At 40.9% G+C, this 22,706-nt stretch overlaps 2 non-coding genes and 1 pseudogene across 2 annotated transcripts; 2 read left to right on the forward strand and 1 right to left on the reverse strand.

Moving 5' to 3' along the window:
- The window catches only part of LOC138378855 (transmembrane 9 superfamily member 2-like), a 98,895-nt pseudogene that overhangs the window by 65,522 nt on the left and 10,667 nt on the right, over positions 1-22,706 (reverse strand).
- On the forward strand, positions 2,732-2,793 carry LOC138379316 (U7 small nuclear RNA). The gene has a single exon (XR_011232085.1). It is a non-coding gene; the product is annotated as a U7 small nuclear RNA (small nuclear RNA).
- Positions 10,113-10,219, forward strand: LOC138379238 (U6 spliceosomal RNA). The gene has a single exon (XR_011232021.1). It is a non-coding gene; the product is annotated as a U6 spliceosomal RNA (small nuclear RNA).

Raw genomic sequence — 22,706 nt, forward strand, 5'->3', positions numbered from 1 at the left:
ATCAGAAGTGACATAAAAAGCATGGGTCATTGTCCTTGATGATAGTAAGGTATTTCCTTGTCTCTCTTAATAGCTATGTTTACTCCTGTTATTCATAAATATGCCCTAAACCTTTTAATTCCTCTTTTCTTTCCTATTTGCAACACCTTGTAGAGATAAAGAAGTTTGAAATTTTTTAACATAGCCACTAATTTCAAAAGAATATCCTTTTACTAAGATCAAACAGAATTGGAAATCTCTAATCATCAGGGAAATGTAAATCAAAACCACAATTGAGCTATCACCTCACACCTGTTAGAATGAGTATTACCAAAAAGACAAGAGATAACAAGTGTTGGTGAGAGTGTGGAGAAAAGAGAATCCGTGTACACTGTTGGTGGGAATGTGAATTAATGCAACCAATCTGAAGAACACTATGGAGCTTCCTCAAAGCACTAAAACTAGAGCTACTATATGATCCAGCAATCCCACTTCTGGGTATATATCTGGAAACAAAATCCATATCTCAGAGAGATATCTGCACTCCTTCGTTCATTGAAGTATTATCCACAATAGCCAAGATAGGGAAACAACCTAAGTGTCCATTTACGGATGAATGGATAAAGAAATTGTGATACATACACATACACACATACACAATGAAATATTATTCAGCCTTTTAAAAAGCTTTAAGAAAGAAAAAATTGCGGCCTTTAGCAACGTGGAAGAACCTGGAGGACATTATGCTAAGCAAAATAAGCCAGCCACAGAAAGAAAATGCTGCATGATCTCACTAATACACGGAATGTTTAAAAAGTTGAATACATAGAAACAGAGTAAAACAGTGGTAACCAGGGGCAGGGAGGGGGAAGAAATGTTGAGATATAGGTCAAAGGGTACAAACTTGAAGTTATGCATGGTAAGTAAGTGCAGACATCTAATGTACAGCATGAGGGCAATAGTTAGTAATGTATAGCACACTGAAAGTTTGCTAGGAGAGTAGATTTTAGGTGCTCTTATCACAGAAAAGCTAACCATATGAGGTAATGGATATGTTAATTTGCTTGACTATAGTAATAATTTCACTATGTATATGTATATCAAAATATCATCCACATCTTAAATATACACAATTTTTAAAAGTTTTACTGGGAAAAAAGAAATTTATGACATAAAAAACGACTTGGAAAGTACCAGTGTTCTTAACCATTTGGGGCCTGTTTATCTAATGAAATCTATGGACGCTTTCCCCCAGAAAAATACTTATGAATAAAAATTTCCAGGGCTGGGCATGGTGTGGCTCACGCCTGTAATCCTAGCACTCTGAGAGGCCCAGGGGGGAGGATCACTTGAGCTCAGGAGTTCGAGACCAGCCTGAGCAAGAGCGAGATCCCATCTCTACTAAAAATAGAAAAGAAATTACATGGACAGCTAAAAATATATATAGAAAAAAAAAATTAGCCGGGCATGGTGGCGCATGCCTGTAGTCCCAGCTACTTGGGAGGCTGAGGCAGAAGGATTCCTTAAGCCCAGGAGTTTGAGGTTGCTGTGAGCTAGGCTGACACCACGGCACTCTAGCCTGGGCAACAGAGTGAGACTCTGTCTCAAAAAAAAAAAAAAAATTTCCAGGAGTTGATTCATCAGGTTCCACATTTAAAACTCCTAATTCAGCCTTCTCATTTTACAGATGAGGAAATTAAGGCTGTGAAAGATCAAGCTAACCTACCCATAATCAAAAGCTTGGCACGATACATTCTCTAACTGTTCTTTCCCTTTGGCCATCAGCCGTTAAAAATGGAACAACCTGGGCTAAAATAAAAAAGGACGGTAAGCCTAAAACAGTGAAGTCTGATTCATTTTGATAAATTTGGGGTTGACTTCTGAAATGAAACCAGCAGGAATGAGAGTAAAATCCAAATTTCCTAATTCCTTGTTCTGTGGTCGGAAAACTGTACCACACCTGCTCCTTTAATATGCTTCACTTAAGTTTCAAGGGATAATTTCCTCCATCCTAATATTTCAGGTTTTATAATACTTTGCCCATAATGAATCATGATTTTATACATTGTGTGATATATTCCCCTCCTTACCTTTATTAATTGAAGAGTACTAATCTTATCCTATAGTGTAAAGAATCCTACAGTTGGAACACTAACAGTCACCTGTCCGATCTCCTACCCAAAGCAGAATTGCCCTTTACAATTCATTGGGCACTTACTTGAAACCGGGCACTATGCCCAATGTCTAATTGTGCCATCACTAAGAGCTGAGTTGTCCAGGTTCTTCCTACCATATGTCCACAGATAAAGTACTCACTAATCCTTGAGGTTGTTTATTCAACTGTTAGAGGGCTCCAGTCATTAGCAGACTTAGCTGATACCTTCCTAATAGACTCCACTGGTACTAGACTTGTCCTCTGAAGAAACACAAATCTATACCTAACCCTTTTGTTATATGACAGCAACTAAATGAAGATAGTTAGGATACCCTCATTAAGTCTATTCTCTCCCAGACCTGTCAGTTCTTCCTCACAGTACACGGTATCCAGATGCTTACTATAGGTAAAAGGTAGTAAAATTGCCCATTTGATCTTTCAAAATGTATGTCTAAGGTTCTATCACACAGGTGTCCTAAATGTGAAATTTCTAATTGAGAATTTCTACATTTTAAATTAATTGTGCCGGGTTTGATTCCCGGCCAACACAAGATGGATCTTAAAAAAATAATAATAAAAAAAAATTAATTAATTGTTAAGTGTTACAGCTCTTTTAGAATTTGTCTAGCAGGTTTTCCAGTCCTTACTGGAAACCCCCCACCCCAAAAAAATTAATTTTTAAATCACTGGAGCTAATGAAGAAGAAACTCTGTAATACCACCTTTTGGGGTCAAGTATGGCAGTTACCAATCTTGCAATAACCCAATTTGTATCACTTTCCCTGGGATATGAAATAGTAATGTCACCGTGGTTGAAAAGGTAGAAAGTATTCTTTTTGTTGACTTCAGACTGCAAAGCAATAAAGAGATTTTAAAGTTTGAGCTTTTCCTAGAAACTAAAAATCTAAAATCTGATCATGGAATAAAAATGAGATATACTATTTCTAAGAAAATTAAGCTATAAATTAAGCATACTGAAGAATATATGTGTTTTTTATAAGAGTAAAACTGCAACCATGAGCATTTGGCCTATAATTAAGATGTTAGTTAATTCTATAGTCTTAAATAGTTGTTACAAAGGAATAATACTGCAAAATTGTAAAATTCATAAATGCACAAATTTTCCAGGGTTTTAGCCACACAAAAGTGTGAAGTATAACAAATTAACTAATAAAGTATTATCAGTATATAAACTTTAAGCATATCAAGAATTTATCTCCAGTAAAAGTAAAGAAGCAATGAAAAATAGGAGGAAACATTTCAGAATGTTAACAGTGATTTCTCTGGGTGGTGAGGTTATAGTCAATAATTTTCCTGTTGTTTCTTCATACTTTTCTGTACTTTCCAATTTTAAATATATGAGGATATATTTAAATTTATAATCAGAAGCATCAAACTGACAAAAAGTGAATTTAATTCTCCCTACCAGCCAAGTGTTAGGCAGTTTATTCCCTGGTAGTCACAACTCTGAAGATAATTATCCAAATTTCCTAAATCAATGCTTTTTAAACTTTAAAGTTCATACAAATCACCCAGGGATCTTGTTAAACTGCAGATTTTGATTCACTAGATCTGGAGTGAGGCCTGAGATTCTGTATGTCTAATAAGCTCCCAGGTGATTCCAGTGCTCCTGGTCCCAGATCACACTTTGAGAACCACTGCTCTACTCCAGAAGAAAGAACATTTTTGACTGCTCTTTTTTGGTGGGAGTGGTTAAGGAAGAGTGAACAACTATTCTTCCATGGAGATTTGGGGGAAGTTTTGCAATAAGAGTTATTATGAGGCTGGGCGCGGTGGCTCACGCCTGTAATCCTAGCACTCTGGGAGGCCGAGGCGGGTGGATCGCTCGAGGTCAGGAGTTCGAGACCAGCCTGAGCAAGAGTGAGACCCCGTCTCTACTAAAAATAGAAAGAAATTATATGGACAACTAAAATATATATATACAAAAAATTAGCCGGGCATGGTGGCGCATGCCTGTAGTCCCAGCTACTCGGGAGGCTGAGGCAGTAGGATCGCTTAAGCCCAGGAGTTTGAGGTTGCTGTGAGCTAGACTGACGCCACGGCACTCACTCTAGCCCGGGCAACAGAGTGAGACTCTGTCTCAAAAAAAAAAGAGTTATTATGAGTTGGCTTGTATCCCATAAAAAGACATGTTGAAGTCCTAATCCCCAGTACCTGTGAATGTGACTTTATTTGGAAACAGGGTCTTTGCAGATATACTCAAGTTAAAATGAGGCCATTAGTATTAGCTCTAATCCAATATGACTGGTGTCTTTACAAGAAAAGGAAAAGATGATGTGAAAACAGAGACACACAGTGCCATATTATGACAGAGGCAGAGATTGGAATAATGTAGCTGCAAGCCAAGGAACGCCAAGGATTGCTGGCCATCACCAGAAGTTAGGAGAGAGGCATACAACAGATTCTCCCCCAAAGCCCTCAGAAGGAACCAACCCTGCCGACACCTTGAATTTGGACTTCTAGCCTCCAGAACTCTGAGAGAACCAATTTCTATTGTTTTAAGCTACCCAGTCTGTGGCATTTTGTTACAGCAGTCCTGGCACACTAATAAAAGGGTTAAGAATATAAGCTTTGCAATCAGACAGCCATTCACTAGCTATATGACCATAGACAAATCATTTAACCTCTTTAAGCCTCAGTTTCCCCATTTTAAAAAGGGATATATAATAGAATTGCTCATAGGATTGCTGAGAGAAATAAAATATGTAAAGTACTTAGTAAAGTGCTTGGCATAGGAAGTCTTCAATAAATGTTAGCTAATATGTCACCCAGGCCTTCAATCCTCAGAAAATCAGTATAAATGAGCCTTGCCAATTACCATATTGAGTAATCTACAACATATAGAACTCTGAGATTAAAAATTATGGCTCCGCAAATGTCTGAATTGAGGGTGATGGCCCTGAAGGAATTTTAGAGATCATTTATACAGTGATGATAAAGGAGAGGGTAAGAGTGATCCTGTGGGGGTATCAGAATCAGTGTGGGGTGTGGAGTAAATATTGCTCACAGTAGCACTGTCCATAATTGCAAAGAACCGGAAACAAACAAAAATGTCTATCAATCCAGTTAAAGAAATTATGGTATAACCATACAGCGAAATAAAATGCAGCTAGTAGATTTGTATTTACCAGTCTGGAAGTACATCTGTTTTACATATTAATAAACAGAAAAACCACAGCATTGTGGTTAAGGATACAAATCCACAGTCAAACTGCCTAGGTTCAAAGCTCAGGTATGTCCTGTACTAACCTGAGTGAGCCTGGCCACATTGTAATGAAATCACCCTTCAATAACGGCGTACAAGGCAAGAACTATTGTAAAGGTCTAGCTAAAAATAATGCTAATAATTAGTTGCTGTCCCACTGTTTGCTTCTCTATAATTGCCATTCCAGAGCCACGCAGCTGGTGGTCATAAAGATTCTTAACTTTCTCCCCTTGGTTAGTGTCCATAAAGATTCTTAGATTTCTCCATAGATAATATCACCTTTTTGAAACCTAGGGGTAGTTTCTGAGCTATCTTCCAGGTCCTGCATTCTAGTGGAACAGCTGACCCACTCAGACCAGCAGCCCATTCTGAGGAACTGACTCAGCTGGTCTTGTGACCTCCATCCAAGAACCTGGTCAGCAAAGAAGACAATTTCTACAATCCTATGGTTCCACCCCAAACCCAGCCAATTAGCAGATTCAATTGCCTCCAAACTGGCTTTAAAAACCCTGTCTCCCAAATTTTTGGAGAGGCTGATTTGAGAAATTTCTCCCATCTCCCCTCATAGCTATGCGGAATAAAGACTCTTTCTCTCGGCCTCAAAACCTGCTGACTCAGCATATTGGCTTCTTGGGCAGCGGGGCAAATGAACCTGGTTGGTCAGCAACAGTAACCGCTCAGTACGCAGTTTCTATATATATAATATCTGGCTCAGACTAGTACTCATCTTACGGGGTGCTGTGAAAATTAAATCAACCTGTGAAAAGTATTTCAACCACTGTCTGGTATTAAGTACTCACAATAATAGGTAAAAACCCTTTAGAAGCTGGGCGGCTGGGCGTGGTGGCGCATGCCTGTAGTCCCAGCTACTCGGGAGGCTGAGGCAGGAGGATCCCTTGAGCCCAGGAGTTTGAGGTTGCTGTGAGCTAGGCTAACGCCACAGCACTCTAGCCCAGGCAACACAGCGAGACTCTGTCTCAACAACTACAACAAAAAAAAATAAGACCCTTTAGGATCTGGATCCTCCCTGTCTCTACAGAGTCATCTCCTGCCACAGCTTCTACTTCTAACCTGCTAAATAACTAAAGAGAATTCTTTATTCTGTGCTCCCATAGCACTCAGCTCATATCTCTGTTGTCACTTACAACAGATTGTGATCAGTATATGTACATGTTTATATAATGTTCCCCAGCCACCGCGCCTGACCCTAACATAGCCTTAAGTGCAGTCTGAAAAGCAAAGAAGAAAATATCTGACAATGGCAGGAGAATTCCAGAACTGATATGAGACACCAATGCAGGAAACCCAAGAATTACAAACAGGATTAAAAACAAAAACAAGCTGGGCTTGGTGGCCCATGCCTATAATTCTGGCACTCTGGGAGGCCAAGGTGGGAGTATCATTCAAGGTCAGGAGTTCAAGATCAGCCTGAGGAACAGCAAGATCCTGTCTCTACCAAAAATAGAAAAAATTAGCTGGACGTGGTGGTGTGCTCCTATAGTCTCAGCTACTTAGGAGGCTGAAGCAGAAGGATCCCTTGAGCCCAGGAATTGGAGGTTATAGTGAGCTGTGATGATGCCACTGCACTCCACTCTACCCAGGGCAAAAAAGCAAGACTCTGTCTCAAAAAAAAAAAAAAAAATCCATAACTGGATACATAATAATGAAACTTCATGAGATCATCTAAACTAACGAGGTAACTAAGAAGTAGGTATAAATAAAAGTATTACAAGAAAAATACAAACTCTCTTAAATATTAAAAGAATCACAACAATAAAAATACAGACCACATAAAGACTTTAAAAATAAAGACCAGGTGCGCCTGGCGCGGAACACCAGGAATGTCGCGAGTGGCAGTTGGCGGCGGCTGCAGCATCCCCACAGGCTTCCGTCGTAGGCTAGGGGGTGCGGGCGCTGTCTCCGCGCGACCGGGGGTCTGGGGAGTTCCTTCCCGGGTCTCAGGGCCTCTGTTTTCTCGTCGCGGGCACAGTGAGGAGGCTTCGAGAGTAGGTGCGAGCGGAAGGTCCCGGGGCTGCAGCGCCGGTCACACCCTCCCCAGCCGGCCAGGAAGTGGAGCAGAACTGGGAAGCAGCCGACTTGGGGGCATTGGAACTGGGCATATTGAGATTCAAAAGATCTTCCTCGGTTTCTTCCGCTCCACTCTTTGCGGCAAGGGAACTCCCCACCCTCCCCCGACCTCAAACTGTGGGCCTAGAGGGCACAGCGCTTTCCTAAAAGGTGCAGTTACCTTGCTTCTAAAATGATGAAGCCAACACTTGTGAATTGTGGGGAAAGATAACCAGAATCAACAAACTTCTACTGTGGACCTCTCCGGTAATCTGACTCTCTTGAAATGACCATTGCTAACCCTAGGTTGGTTATACCTCCCTATTTTTTTTCTACGCAAATGGATGCACACGTGTTTTAGATTCATTTCTTTTTTATTACAATATTTTTTTTATCAGACACTTATGGATTACCTACTATATGCCAACTACTGCTCTAGGGTGGGGATCAGCAAACTTTTCCTATAAAGGGCCAAAGAGCAAATATTTTAGACTTTGCTGGCCAGGAGACAAGATTGAGGATCTTATTTAGCTATTTATGTAAGCAGAGAGAAATGTCTATAAAATTTGTATTGGTGAAAATCAAAATATAACTGAGTACAGTTTCTTAAATACAGGCTGCTGTGGTTTGAATGTTTAGCCCTCATGATGGGATTAATCCATGCATGGATTATTGGGTTAATGGATCATCATGGGAGTGGGACTGGTGACTCTATAAGAAGAAGAGATCTGAGCTAGCACGCTCAGCTCCCTGCCCATGTGATTACCTTCACCACCTTGGGACTTTGCAGAGTCCCCATCAGCGAGAAGGCCCTCACTGGATGCAAACTCTTAACCTTGGACTACCCATCCTCCAAAGCCGTAAGAAATAAATTTCTGTTCTTTATAAATTAAAAATATAAATAAATAAATATAAAGACCATACTTCATGGAGTCTAAAACACCATTATTTTATGAACTGCTAACAAAAACACTTGCCAGGGCTGGGCGGGGTGGCTCAGGCCTGTAATCCTAGCACTCTGGGAGGCCGAGGCGGGTGGATCGCTCGAGTTCAGGAGTTCGAGACCAGCCTGAGCAAGAGTGAGACCCCGTCTCTTCTAAAAATAGAAATCATATGGACAGCTAAAAAATATATATATAGAAAAATTAGCCGGGCATGGTGGCACACGCCTGTAGTCCCAGCTACTCGGAAGGCTGACGCAGGAGGATTGCTTGAGCCCAGCAGTTTGAGGTTGCTGTGAGCTAGGCTGACGCCACGGCACTCTAGCCTGGGCAACAGAGCGAGCGAGACTCTGTCTCCAAAAAAAAAAAAAAAAAAAAAAAAACACTGCCAGGTAAACATTTATTTATTTTTTTTTTTTATTGAAAGAGGTTTATTCTGAGCCAAATTTGAGGACCATGGCCAGGAGTCATGCCCAAGAAGCCTTGAGCAAGTGGACTCGCTGTGGCTGGGTTACAGTTTGGTTTTATACATTTCAGGGAGACAGGAATTACAGGTAAAGTCATAAATCAATACATGGAAGGCATACATTGGTTTGGCCGGAAAAGGTGGGGCATCTCACAGCAGGGGCTTACAGGTTATAGATGAGTTTAAAGACTCTGACTTGGCTGGGCGCGGTGGCTCACTCCTGTAATCCTAGCACTCTGGGAGGCCGAGGCGGGAGGATCGCTCAAGGTCAGGAGTTGAGACCAGCCTGAGCAAGAGTGAGACCCCGTTTCTACTAAAAATAGAAATTATATGGACAGCTAAAAATATATACAGAAAAAAAAATAGCCGAATAGCCAGGTATGGTGGCACATGCCTGTAGTCCCAGCTACTCGGGGAGGGGAGGCTGAGGCAGAAGGATTGCTTGAACCCAGGAGTTTGAGGTTGCTGTGAGCTAGGCTGACGCCATGGCACTCTAGCCCGGGCAACAGAGTGAGACTCCTCTGTCTCAAAAACAAAAAAAAAGACTCTGACTTGTAATTGATTAAAGAAATGAAGCTTTGTCTAAAGGCTTGGGATGTGTTAAGGAAGTTTGTTAATCAGAGACAAGCTACTGGCCACATCTTTGTCGTGTAAATTGAGGACCAACAGGTTTGTTCTGCATAGCCTTAGGCCTGTTAATGAATTACAAAGGATGTCTCCAAGAAGGGAGGAAGGTATGATGAGGTATGTCTGACCTCTCTTCTCATGACTAGTAACTCAGTTTTAGGGTATCCCCTTGGCCAAGAGAGGGTCCATTCAGTCAGCCGGTAGGGGGAGCCTTAAGATTTTATTTTAGTTAACAATTCTCCCCTCCTTTGGCCAGGATCTGTCAGAGGCAGCATCAATGGCCAAAGTCTTATTTCGTTCCATCCGTTGCCTGGGTGGTGTGGCCACCTGCCCCAGGTCCAGCCAGGCCCTCAGCAGAACCCTTGTAGCCAAGAGGACTGAGTAGCCAAAAGGGCTTACAGCCAATTAAATGTTTTAGGCCAGACAGGACTGGAGGTGGACAGGCACTCATCAACCCTTTAAAACCTTCTAGACTGCCAGTTAAACTTTGACATGCCATTGACTGGAAGACACATCCTGGCATCATAAATGTTAAAATATGGAGAAATTTGAGTCTTAGAATTGTAACAGAGGGAATGGCCTGGGAAAAAACGGCAAAAATATTTTCTGTGTCTTTAAAACATCCTCCACTCTTTTTTGAGAATGAAAGCCTGCGCTCGCTTCGGCAGCACATATACTAAAATTGGAACGATACAGAGAAGATTAGCATGGCCCCTGCGCAAGGATGACACGCAAATTCGTGAAGTGTTCCATATAAAAATTTTATTTATAAGAAAAAAGAAAAAAGGAAAAAAAAGAATGAAAGCCTGCATCCCTGCCTCAGGCCAGTGGTTGGGAGGGGCAGGGTAAGTCTTTTGTGTATTTGTGCACCGGAGATGGCCCAGCCCAGACCTCCTAAAGGGAGGTCCTGGGCGAAGGTCATAAGATTGTCTTAAGCAGAAATGGGATGATCAGAATCATCAACTGCAATTGAACAGTAATTGCCTGAAGCTGAGAATCCATCTTTTAAAAACTCCGTATCTCTGCAAATGTTCAGGAAATTTGGATTTTGAGAAGAGAAGGTCTGCCATGTTTCCTCCTTTGCCAGCAAAGTAAATGTCTTTCCTCCTCCTTCCTCCTCCCCAAAACATTTTTCCTCATTCTTCTGATTCGGCCTCGTGGACAAGTGCCCAGTTTTCGGTAACGGATTGGACACAATGTGGAATGTAAACATAGCGAACAAAGCATAAAATAATACAGCAGAACTGAGACCAAAGGTTATAAAAAATAAATGTAAATGGGTTTAATTCACCTATTAAGGGGAAATAATTTTTAGAAAATATCACAAATAAAACCAACAATATGTTGCACGCAAGAGACACATCTAAAACAAAGAGATTATCAAAAGTCAAAAATTGGAGGATGGGCAAAGTTATACCAAGCAAACACATACAGAAAAGAAGGCAAGGTGGCTGGATTTAGTCATTTCACAATGCACACATATATCAAAACGTGCTGTACACCGTAAGTATAATTTTTATCAATTTAAAAATTAAAATAAATTTTACAAAAAGAAAGTAAAGGATTTGGACTTCTTCCTCCAGACATGATAGAATAACAAGAGACCAGATTTACCCTCCCACCTTAAACAACCAAAAAAAAATGGGTAAAATATATGAAGCAAGTTTTCAGACATTGAACAAGGAGTATAAGAGAATGATCACCTATGGAAGGGGAACAAATAAGGTAAGCCCCGCTATTGCCTCCAGCTTACTTGCCAAAGAGAATATCCAGGCTGCAGTGCAGAAAAAGGGTACCCAAGCAGACTCTGGAAGTCTCTCTGAGTTGAGAAGACAAAGTTCAAAGTCCAGGGAGACCAAAGAGGGCTAGAATTTGTGAGGCAGAGTACCAGAGAGCTGTACATGGAGAAATTTCTGGAGATATGTAGAGGGTTCTCCTTATCTGATCAGTATATGCATGTAAGGTATGCCCATTATTGATATATTGCCTCTCATCTCCAAATTCATAGCTTTTGCTCTCCAAGAAAATAATTTGAGGCCGGGCGCGGTGGCTCACGCCTGTAATCCTAGCTCTCTGGGAGGCCGAGGTGGGCGGATCGTTTGAGCTCAGGAGTTCGAGACCAGCCTGAGCAAGAGCGAGACCCCACCTCTACTAAAAATAGAAAGAAATTATATGGACAGCTAAAAATATATATAGAAAAAAATTAGCCGGGCATGGTGGTGCATGCCTGTAGTCCCAGCTACTCGGGAGGCTGAGACAGGAGGATCGCTTGAGCCCAGGAGTTTGAGGTTGCTGTGAGCTAGGCTGACGCCACGGCACTCACTCTAGCCCGGGCAACAGAGTCAGACTCTGTCTCAAAAAAAAAAAAAAAAGAAAATAATTTGAGCCTTTTAAAATAGTTTACAAACTGGCACTGAAAGAAGCTTTGTCAGTAGAGGGCGCTGGATGGACATTGCAAAGGGAAGCCTTTTGTTTCCTGGTTAATGTGTGCTGGCTCTCTCCACAAGCTTCTGTTTCTCAAGCTTGCGGCAACCTCTAATGAATTAATGGCTCCAGGTATTACAACAAAAAGAGACATGAAAAGACATATTCCTCCCAATGAAAGAACACACCACACCTTACCTTGTCAAAGAAACCAAATCTGGGGCCGGGCACGATGGCTCACGCCTGTAATCCTAGCACTCTGGGAGGCCGAGGTGGGAGGATTGCTGGAGGTCAGGAGTTCGAGACCAGCCTGAGCAAGAGCGAGACCCCCGTCTCTACTAAAAAATAGAAAGAAATTAGCTGGACAACTAAAAATATATAGAAAAAATTAGCCGGGCATGGTGGCGCATGCCTATAGTCCTAGCTACTTGGGAGGCTGAGGCAGTAGGATTGCTTGAGTCCAGGAGTTTGAGGTTGCTGTGAGCTAGGCTGACACCAAGGCACTCTAGCCCGGGCAACAGAGTGAGACTCTGTCTCAAAAAAAAGAAAGAAACCAAATCTGAATCTAATCAAGCTGCTGGATCCAGCTGCCGATTTGCAGAAAACAGGGAACAGAGGAATATGCAGAATGGATTGGACTGAACGATACAAGGATGGACAGATGGATAGATATGTGATAAATCAAATACATCAAAATGCTAATTGTAGAATTTAGGTGTTGGGTGGATGAGTGTCCACTATAAAATTCTTTCAACTTTCCTGTGAGTTTAAAAATGCTCATAATAAAATGTTGACAAAAGACATATAAAAATGATCAAGTTTAACTATAATGTCTAGGGAAGATACTTGGGTTACAAACTATAAAAGAAACTCAAGGAAGTGATTGGTATAAATGTTAGGATAGTAGTGATTACTTCAAAGGAAAGAGGGGTGTGGTGAATTGGCAGGGACACATGGAAACCTTCTGAGGTGGCTGGCTGGCCAAATTCTATGTCTTGGCCTGGTTGGGGTTTACAAAGGTGTTCCACTTAAAATAATTCATTAAACACTGTATCTGTTCTGCATGGCTTTCCTATCTGTATTTTACAACAAAATTTTTTTTAATGTCCATATCCTTTGACCCAGAAATTACACATATGAATTTATCCTGAAATAATAATTAGATAAGTACACAGATAGCTGTACAATAATAGCTATTATTTATTGAGTGCCTACTATGTATTAGACACTGCTCTACGCACTTGACAAGTATTATTCTATTTATCCTTATAACAAGCCTATGTGGGCCGGGCGTGGTGGCTCACGCCTGTAATCCTAGCACTCTGGGAGGCCGAGGTGGGCGGATCATTTGAGCTCAGGAGTTCGAGACCAGCCTGAGCAAGAGCGAGACCCCATCTCTACTAAAAAAATAGAAAGAAATTATATGGACAGCTAAAAATATATATAGAAAAAATTAGCTGGGCATGGTGGTGCATGCCTGTAGTCCCAACTACTCGGGAGGCTGAGACAGGAGGATCGCTTGAGCTCAGGAGTTTGAGGTTGCTATGAGCTAGGCTGACGCCACGGCACTCACTCTAGCCTGGGCAACAGAGTGAGACTCTGTCTCAAAAAAAAAAAAAAAAAAAAAAAACAAGCCTATGTGGTATACACTATTCTTAATCCCATTTTACAGATGAGACTCACAGAGGTAAAAGATCCACTTTAGGCCGGGTGCAGTGGCTCACACCTGTAATCCTAGCACTTTGGGAGGCCGAGGTGGGAGGATTGCCTGAGGCCAGGAATTCCAGGACAGCCTGAGCAAAAGTGAGACCCCCTGTCTCTACAAAAAATAGAAAAATTAGTCAGGTGTGGTGGAATGTGCCTGTAGTCACAGCTACTTGGGAGGCTGAGGCAGGAGGATCGCTGAAGCCCAGGAGTTTGAGGTTGCAGTGAGCTATGATGACTGGGCCAGGAAGACATAATGAGAACCTGTCTCAAAAAAAAGGGTCCACTGCAGCATTATTAATAATAAGTATAGGCTGGGTGCAGTGGCTCATGCCTGTAATCCTAGCACTCTGGGAGGCTGAGGCGGGAGGATCGCTCGAGGTCAGGAGTTCAAGACCAGCCTGAGCAAGAGTGAGACCCCATCTCTACTAAAAATAGAAAGAAATTATCTGGCCAACTAAAAATACATATAGAAAAAAATTATCCGGGCACGGTGGTGCATGCCTGTAGTCCCAGCTACTCAGGAGGCTGAGGCAGGAGGATCGCTTGAGCCCAGGAGTTTGAGGCTGCTGTGAGCTAGGCTGATGCCACGGCACTCACTCTACCCTGGGTAACAAAGTGAGACTCTGTCTAAAAAAAAAATAATAATAATAATAATAAGTATAGAGATAGAGTATATATAATTAACATGGAATGAAGTTCACCATAAACTTGTTAAAGACAAAAAAAGGCAGATTACAGAAACATATGTATTATAATCTCACTTAGATTAAAAAATCATATACAGTATACACAAAAGGAATCTCTTAAAACTGGGGAATGGTATGTCAGTTTCCTTAGCAGAAAAAAATAAAAACAAATTTTTAAAAATTGGGAAGAATTATGGGAAGACTCTCACTTAGTACCCTTTATACCTCTGTTATTATATGAGGTTTTACAAACATGTATTACTCTTGTGATTATAAAAACCATAATATGTTCCCTGGTAAAGAGATGTGGAGTAGGGGAGGACTCAAACACCCAGAGACCTACATAGCATGGTAGGCCACGACAGAACAAAAGTAGGTCCCATGGCTGTAGGCCTAAAAAATCCTCATCTTAGCATCTCAGATCCCCAGAAACATTTCCATTTCCTCAGCCAAGAAATAACAGACATGAGTGAATGCATGAGCAAATGCAAATTTTTGCACTGATCATGTCTTAAAGATGAAGCTGTTGATGTTAGTATGAATTTTGTAAGAAACTACCTCCAATACTGTGCTAAAACAACAACACAGAAATGGTAAATCAAAGTGCATACACAAAATGAAGTTGTATTTGCACAATTCTATACACTAAGGCAGTACATGATCAAGATAGAGAAACAAGCAGAGATTTCCTTTAACCTAGTTACTGTTCTACACACGCTATCCTGCTAACACAACACAGTGCAATGGACTCTCCACTAACTGATCCTCACCAAAAGCTCTCTCCCTGAAATGAAACACACCCATGGGATATGCATATTGGCAATCCCTTACAGGTTTATCTGGAGTGTGAATTCCTAGCAGTGGGATTACTAGGTCAAAATATATGTATCTTTTTTTTATTTTGTTATGTATATTATTGTGTGTTATTTCACAAATTTTGCATATTACTACGTACATCACATATCTACTTTACTAGTTACAGCCAAATGTCCTCCAGCAAGACTGTCAACTTACTGTAAGACAATGTGTGAGTTTCCCTACATTTCAGCAAGCACTAGGCATCCCCCTTTAACACGTTTGTCACTCTGATAGATAAACAATATCACTTCTCCTTGTCATCTTAATTTGCATCTCTTTAATTATGACTGCAGTCGAGTATCAGTTCGTGTTTGCAGGCCATTTGCATTTATTTTTCTGTAAAACAGGCTGCAGGTTTTGCCCATTGTTCTATTGGACTATTTGCCTTTTCCTGATTGATTTGCATGAGGGCTCTGTGGATGAAAGAAATCAAAGAAATCAACCCTTCATTGCCTATATGGCAAATAGTTTTTCTTTTTTCTTTTTTTTTTTTTTTTTTGAGACAGAGTCTCACTTTGTTGCCCGGACTAGAGTGAGTGCCGTGGCGTCAGCCTAGCTCACAGCAACCTCAAACTCCTGGGCTCAAGCGATCCTACTGCCTCAGCCTCCCGAGTAGCTGGGACTACAGGCATGCGCCACCATGCCCGGCTAATTTTTTCTATATATATTTTAGTTGTCCATATAATTTCTTTCTATTTTTAGTAGAGACGGGGTCTCGCTCTTGCTCAGGCTGGTCTTGAACTCCTGACCTTGAGCGATCCACCCGCCTCAGCCTCCCAGAGTGCTAGGATTACAGGCATGAGCCACCTCTCCCGGCCTTAGTTTTTCTTGATATACCAGTAAATATATCGATATATTGTCTTGATATATTGATATTTTGATATATTGATATATATCAATATCTTGATATATTTTCTTTGGTATTTATTTTATTTGCTATGTAGAAGGTTTTTATTTTTGTTTTTACTTTTACATAGTCCATTTCATCAATTATTTTCTTTATTGTTTCTGGAGCTTGTACAATATCTTACTTCCTCATTCCACGTTTTCTTCTGTCTTCACACTGTTTAAAGCTTTCATCCACTTGGAGTTCATTTGGGTATAAGAATTAAGGCAAGGACCCAGCTCACTTTTTTCTGTCCTGAAACAGTTGTTTATCCCAACATCATTTATTGAACTATCTTTGCTGATTTGAATTGCCACCTTTATGATAAACTCCAATTGCCATAAATATTTAGGTCTCTTTCTGGACTTTCTATTCTGGACCACTGCTCTGTGCTATTATTCATTTTTCTAGTAGTTCTAAGAAATTATCAAAACTTGACTTTTAACTTATTAGAACAAAAAAGGAGTTTTTTTACTTTTAAATTGTGATCGACTTTAAAAGTATCATAGGTTTTTATTAAAATCAAATCATGGTGGCAATGGTTGTACAACAATGTAAACGTGCCTAAAGAATTTAAAAGCAGAAAAACCTTTTTTCTTGGTCAGACAACCATATTTGCCACTTTGATTCTATGTATCTAACTCAGCAGTTCTCGAACATTTTAGTCTCAGAACCCTAACCCTTAAGAAATTATTAAAGACTTTAAGGAGCTTTTGTTTACGTAGGTTTTATCTACCTACATTTACTGTATTTGATCTTAAAATGAGACATTTTTAAAACATAAAAATACAGAAGCATAAATTCCATTAGCCCTCAGAGTGATGAGATCATCACACTTCATGTAGCCTCTGGAAAATTCCACTGTACACTCATGAAAGAACGAGTGAAGAAGGCAAATAACAGCTTAGTACTATTATGAAAATAGTTTTGACCTTGTAGACTCCCTGAAAAGTTCTCAGAGATCCCCACACCTCACTTTGAGAATAGCTGGTCTAATTATTCTCACCAAAATGATCAATGACACTCTAAACACTATAAACAGCTTTTCTGAAATTTGCCTGAGGCTTTAAATTTGCAATGCAAATTGCAAGTGTAAGGCGGCGGCAGCGGGGGGGGGGGGGGGGGGGGGGGGGGGGAGAGGGAGGAAGAGATCAATATATATGTAAAATAAATATCTTTAAAATAAAAATAGAGGATAGGTGTGGTGGCTCAAGCCTGTTATCTTAGCACTCCAGGAGGCCACAGCGGAAGGATCACTTGAGATCAGGAGTTCAAGATCAGCCTGAGCGGCGGGCGCGGTGGCTCACGCCTGTAATCCTAGCACTCTGGGAGGCCGAGGCGGGTGGATCACTCAAGGTCAGGAGTTCCAGACCAGCCTGACCAAGAGTGAGACCCCATCTCTACTAAAAATAGAAGGAAATTATATGGATAGCTAAAAATATATGGTGCATGCCTGTAGTTCCAGCTACTCGGGAGGCTGAGGCAGGAGGATCGATTGAGCCCAGGAGTCTGAGGTTGCTGTGAGCTAGGTTGACGCCATTGCACTCTAGCCCCGGCAACAAAGTGAGACTCTGTCTCAAAAAAAAAAAAAAAAAAAAAAAGAAGCCAATCCCAAAAGGTTACACGCTATATGATTCCATTCATATAACATTCTTGAAATAACAACATTGTAGAAACGGAGAAGAGATGAGTGTTTGTGAGGGGTAAGAAATGCTGGAGGGGGCACTATAAAAGGAGAAGCATCAGGGAGCCTTGTGGTGATGAAGCGATTCTGTATCTTGATTATCTTGATTGCGGTAGTAGTTACATGAATCTGCACAGGTAATAAAATTGCAAAGAATCTCCTGCCCCTTCCTCCCGAAACACACACAGGTAAAACTAGGAAAATCTAAATAAGTTCTGCACATTGTACCGATGTCAATTTTCCAGTTTTGATATCGCACTATAGTCATGCAAGATGTTACCATTGGGAGAACCGGGGTGAAGGGTACAAGGGACCTCCTTGTTCATTTTCTTTGCAAGTTCCTGTGAATCTAAAATTATTTCAAAATTATCTTTTTAAAAAGCTAATGCCCTTATGAAGGAAATTGAGGAGGAAAAGTGAAAAGCAAAAAAGCTAATGTCTTATGGTTTCACAAGTGCATACGTATATTAAAACTGATGAAACTATACACTTGAAATATCTGCAGTTTATTGTACCTCAATTACATCTCAACAAAGTTGGAAAAAAGAAGAAAAATGGTTAATGCCTTCATAATTATAACTGCTTATAAAAACATCTTTACTCTATCCCCATATCGATATATTTAAGGCAATATCAATAGACACTGAGGCTCCAATTACATCTGTTTATATCACCCTACCCAAAGTATGCAGAGAACAATAAATTAACTTTTTTCTTTTTTTTTTCTTTTTTCTTTTTGGAGCGGGGGAGACAGAGTCTCACTCTGTCGCCTGGGCTACAGTGCCCTGGCATCAGCCTAGCTCACAGCAACCTCAAACTCCTGGGCTCAAGTGATCCTCCTGCCTCAGCCTCCTGAGTAGCCAGACTACAGGTGTGCACCACCACACCCAGTTAATTTTTACTATTTGTAGTAGAGACGGGGGTCTCACTCTTGCTAAGCCTGGTCTTGAACTCCTGACCTCGAGCAATCCTCCCACCTCAGCCTCCCCGAGGAGTGCTAGGATTACAGGCGTGAGCCACCACACCCAGCCTTAACTTTTTTTCTTTATAAAGAAAAAATAAAACTTGAAAGGTAAAACCTTCCTGTGGAACCACTAAATTGTGGATAGCTTAGAGACCATATTATAGTGTAGTCTTCTGGCAATACCAGATTCTACCTCCTTTTCCTTTTCTCTACCTCCTCTTAAAGCAAAGACCCTTGGCCAGGCGAGGTGGCTCACGTCTGTAATCCTAGCACTCTGGGAGGCCAAGGCGGGTGGATCACTCGAGGTCAGGAGTTCGAGACCAGCCTGAGCAAGAGTGAGACCCCCGTCTCTACTAAAAATAGAAAGAAATTATCTGGCCAACTAAAATATATATATATAGAAAAAATTATCCGGGCATGGTGGCGCATGCCTGTAGTCCCAGCTACTCGGGAGGCTGAGGCAGGAGGATCGCTTGAGCCCAGGAGTTTGAGGTTGCTGTGAGCTAGGCTGATGCCACGGCACTCACTCTAGCCAGGGCAACAGAGTGAGACTCTGTCTCAAAAAAAAAAAAAAAAAAAAAAAACCAAAGACTCTTTGCTGTAATTTTAAGTAGCTGGTTTTGAATCTTCTCAAAAGATTCATTTTAAAATAAGATTTAATAATATCTTAAATTTAATGTCAGTTGAATAACCTTATAAGGAGATGATTTATTTGTTCTCCAAATAGTACTTGTCCAAGATTTTCAGAAGGTCTTTGCTTTCCAGAGTCTTGGCAGAAGTCAAAGGTAAAAGAGGAGAAGTTCAAGTAAAATAAAAACATAAGCAAAGAAATCAGTCTTTGTAATTCATCTAGCCTCTCCACTGTTAATGGTATTGCTTTTAAAAAGATGACCCAGAAGTACCTAATTATTATTTGTAGACATATATATATATATATATATATATAATTGCTGTTCAGATTGTTTAACCCCTGAAAATTATGAATTGATTATTTAAAATGCCCATGTTGAGGCTGTGGTTCTTAAAACTGCCTGGTATTGGCACAAGTGCAGGGACACAGACCAGTGGAACACAACAGAAAATCCAAATATAAAACCATCCTTATAGAGACACCTAATCTTTGACAAAACAGGCAAAAACATACTCTGGGGACAAGAATCTCTATTCACTAAATGGTGCTGGGAAAATTGGATAGTCACGTGTAGAAGACTGAAACAGGACCCACAGCTTTCACCTCTCACAAAAATCAAATCACGGTGGATAACAGACTTAAACCTTAGGTGTGAAACGATTAGAATTCTAGAAGAAAATGTAGGAAAGACTCTTACAGACATTGGCTTAGGCAAAGAATTTATGAAGAAGACCCCTAAGGCAATCACAGCAACAACAAAAATAAATGAATGGGACCTGATTAAATTAAAAAGCTTCTGCACAGCCAAAGAAACAGTCACGAGAATAAACAGACCACCTACAGAATGGGAAAAAATTTTTGCATACTACACATCAGATAAAGGACTGATAAGAAGAATCTATATAGAACTCAGGAAAATCAGCAAGAAAAAATCAAACAACCCTATCAAAAAGTGGGCAAATGACATGAATAGAAATTTCTCAAAAGAAGATATAAGAATGGCTAACAAACATATGAAAAAATGCTCAACATCCCTAATCATCAGGGAAATGCAAATCAAAACCACAAGGAGATATCACTTAACTCCAGTGAGAATGGCCTTTATCAAAAAGTCCCAAAACAACACATGTTGGCGTGGATGTGGAGAGACAGGAACACTCATACACTGCTGGGTGGGGCTGCAAACTAGTGCAACCCCTGTGGAAAGCATTATGGAGGTATCTTAAACAGATTCAAGTAGACCTACCATTCGATCCAGCAATCCCATTATTGGGCATATACCCAAAGGAAAAAAGGTCATTCTATAGCAAAGACACATGTACCCGAATGTTTATAGCAGCACAATTCACAATTGCAAAGATGTGGAAACAACCCAAATGCCCATCAATACATGAATGGATTAGTAAACTGTGGTATATGTATACCATGGAGTATTACTCAGCTATAAGAAATAACGGAGATAGGACATCTCTATGGTTCTCCTGGAGAGAGTTGGAACCCATTCTATTAAGTGAAGTATCCCAAGAATGGAAAAACAAGCATCACATGTACTCACCAGAAAATTGGTTTCCCTGATCATCACCTAAATTCACATCTGGGAATGATACCAATCGGATATCAGACTGAGGTGGGGGGTGGGGGGAGGGGATGGGTGTATGCCTACATGATGAGTGCATTGTGCACGGTCTGGGGAATGGTCATGGTCACGCTTGAAGGTGCTGACTCGGGGAGGAGGGGGATGGAGGGGATGGATATATACCTACATGATGAGCGCAATGCGCACTGTCTGGGGAACGGTCACGCCTGGAGCTTTGACTTGGGGGGACAGGTGGTACATGGGCAACGTATGTAACCTGAACTTTTGTATCCCCCATAATAAGCTGAAATAAAGAAAAAATAAATAAAATGAAAAGTGATTCAAAGTAAAAAAAAATAATAAAAAATAAATAAAATGCCCATGTTGCTGCTCTTTACTTTTTAAATGTAGGTGATCACAATTTAAAAAAAAAAAACAAAAAAACCAGGATTTTCAGACTTAAACTTCAAATTACATAAAAATAAGCAAACAATAGTTTAAAGCCTGTACTAATTCTAACCTGAGACATTTAGAAACTATTATATAATTATCAGTTCTTTTTTTTTTTTTTTTTTTTTTTTTTTTTTGAGACAGAGTCTCGCTTTGTTGCCCGGGCTAGAGTGAGTGCCATGGCGTCAGCCTAACTCACAGCAACGTCAAACTCCTGGGCTCAAGGGATCCTTCTGCCTCAGCCTCCTGAGTGGCTGGAACTACAGGTGCCCATCACCAGGCCTGGGTAATTTTTTGTTTCTATTTTAGTTGCCCAGCTAATCTTTTCTATTTTTAGTAGAGACGGGTCTCGCTCTTACTCAGGCTGGTCTCAAACTCCTGAGCTCAAGGGATCCTTCCGCCTCGGCCTTCTGCCAGATTACAGGAGTGAGCCACCACACCGGACCCCAATCATTTTTTCTAAAAAGTACATCATTTATTGTTATTCTCAAATGATTGATCATACTTAATCATGATCATATAATAACTGCTCACTCCCAAACTAAGCACCTTCATCCATTAAAAACTTTAGTATAAACCTTACCTATTCTGTAGGGATCGTCCGTGGGCAAGAATTGGCTTGAGCCCAGCGTCAGCGAAGCTGGACGTGCTTCTTGGGTCCAAAGGTCAATGGGTCCAGAACGCTCCTTGAGGCCAGAAGTCAATGGGTCTGGACAGGGCCCATTGACTGCTGAATGCTTCTTGGAGCTAAAGGTCAATGGCCTATTGAAATAGACAAACTGTTTCCTATGGCAAATAGCCAAGGTGTGTCCCATTGTCCTGCAGGCAGGTAATGAGGTCCAAAGGTTAAGATGCAAACGTTTGCCTTCCCTTGAGCAATTTCCATAAGAAATGGAACATGTCGCCTCAGGGCTCTAAAGATAATCACATCCCTGGAAGTAGCTGCTGGACAAAAGGAGTATAAAAATAAAGCCACTGCTGCTTTCCGTACTGCAGTCTTTACCGTCCATGTGTGTCCGTGTGTTTTTTCTGTGTGTCTGTATGTATGTTTATGTGTTCATCCCCCGTTCTGTAATCGGGCCGCAACATAGTCTATGTGCTTTTTTGTTTGTTTAAGACAAGGTCTAGCTCTGTCATCCAGGCTGGAGTGCATTGGTGTGATCATAGCTCACTGTAGTCTCAAACTCCTGGGCTCAAGCAATCCTCCTGCCTCAGCCTCCCAGGTACCTGGGACTACAGGCATGCACCACCATGCTCGGCTAAGTTTGCTTTTTTTTTTTTTTTTTTTGTAAAGATGGGGTCTCACTATATTACCCAGGTTGGTCTCAAATTTCTGGCCTCAAGTATTCCTCCTTCCTTGGCCTTCCAAAGTTCTGGGAA

This window comes from Eulemur rufifrons, chromosome 30 (assembly GCF_041146395.1).
Source record: "Eulemur rufifrons isolate Redbay chromosome 30, OSU_ERuf_1, whole genome shotgun sequence".
In the NCBI taxonomy this organism is placed as follows: domain Eukaryota; kingdom Metazoa; phylum Chordata; class Mammalia; order Primates; family Lemuridae; genus Eulemur; species Eulemur rufifrons.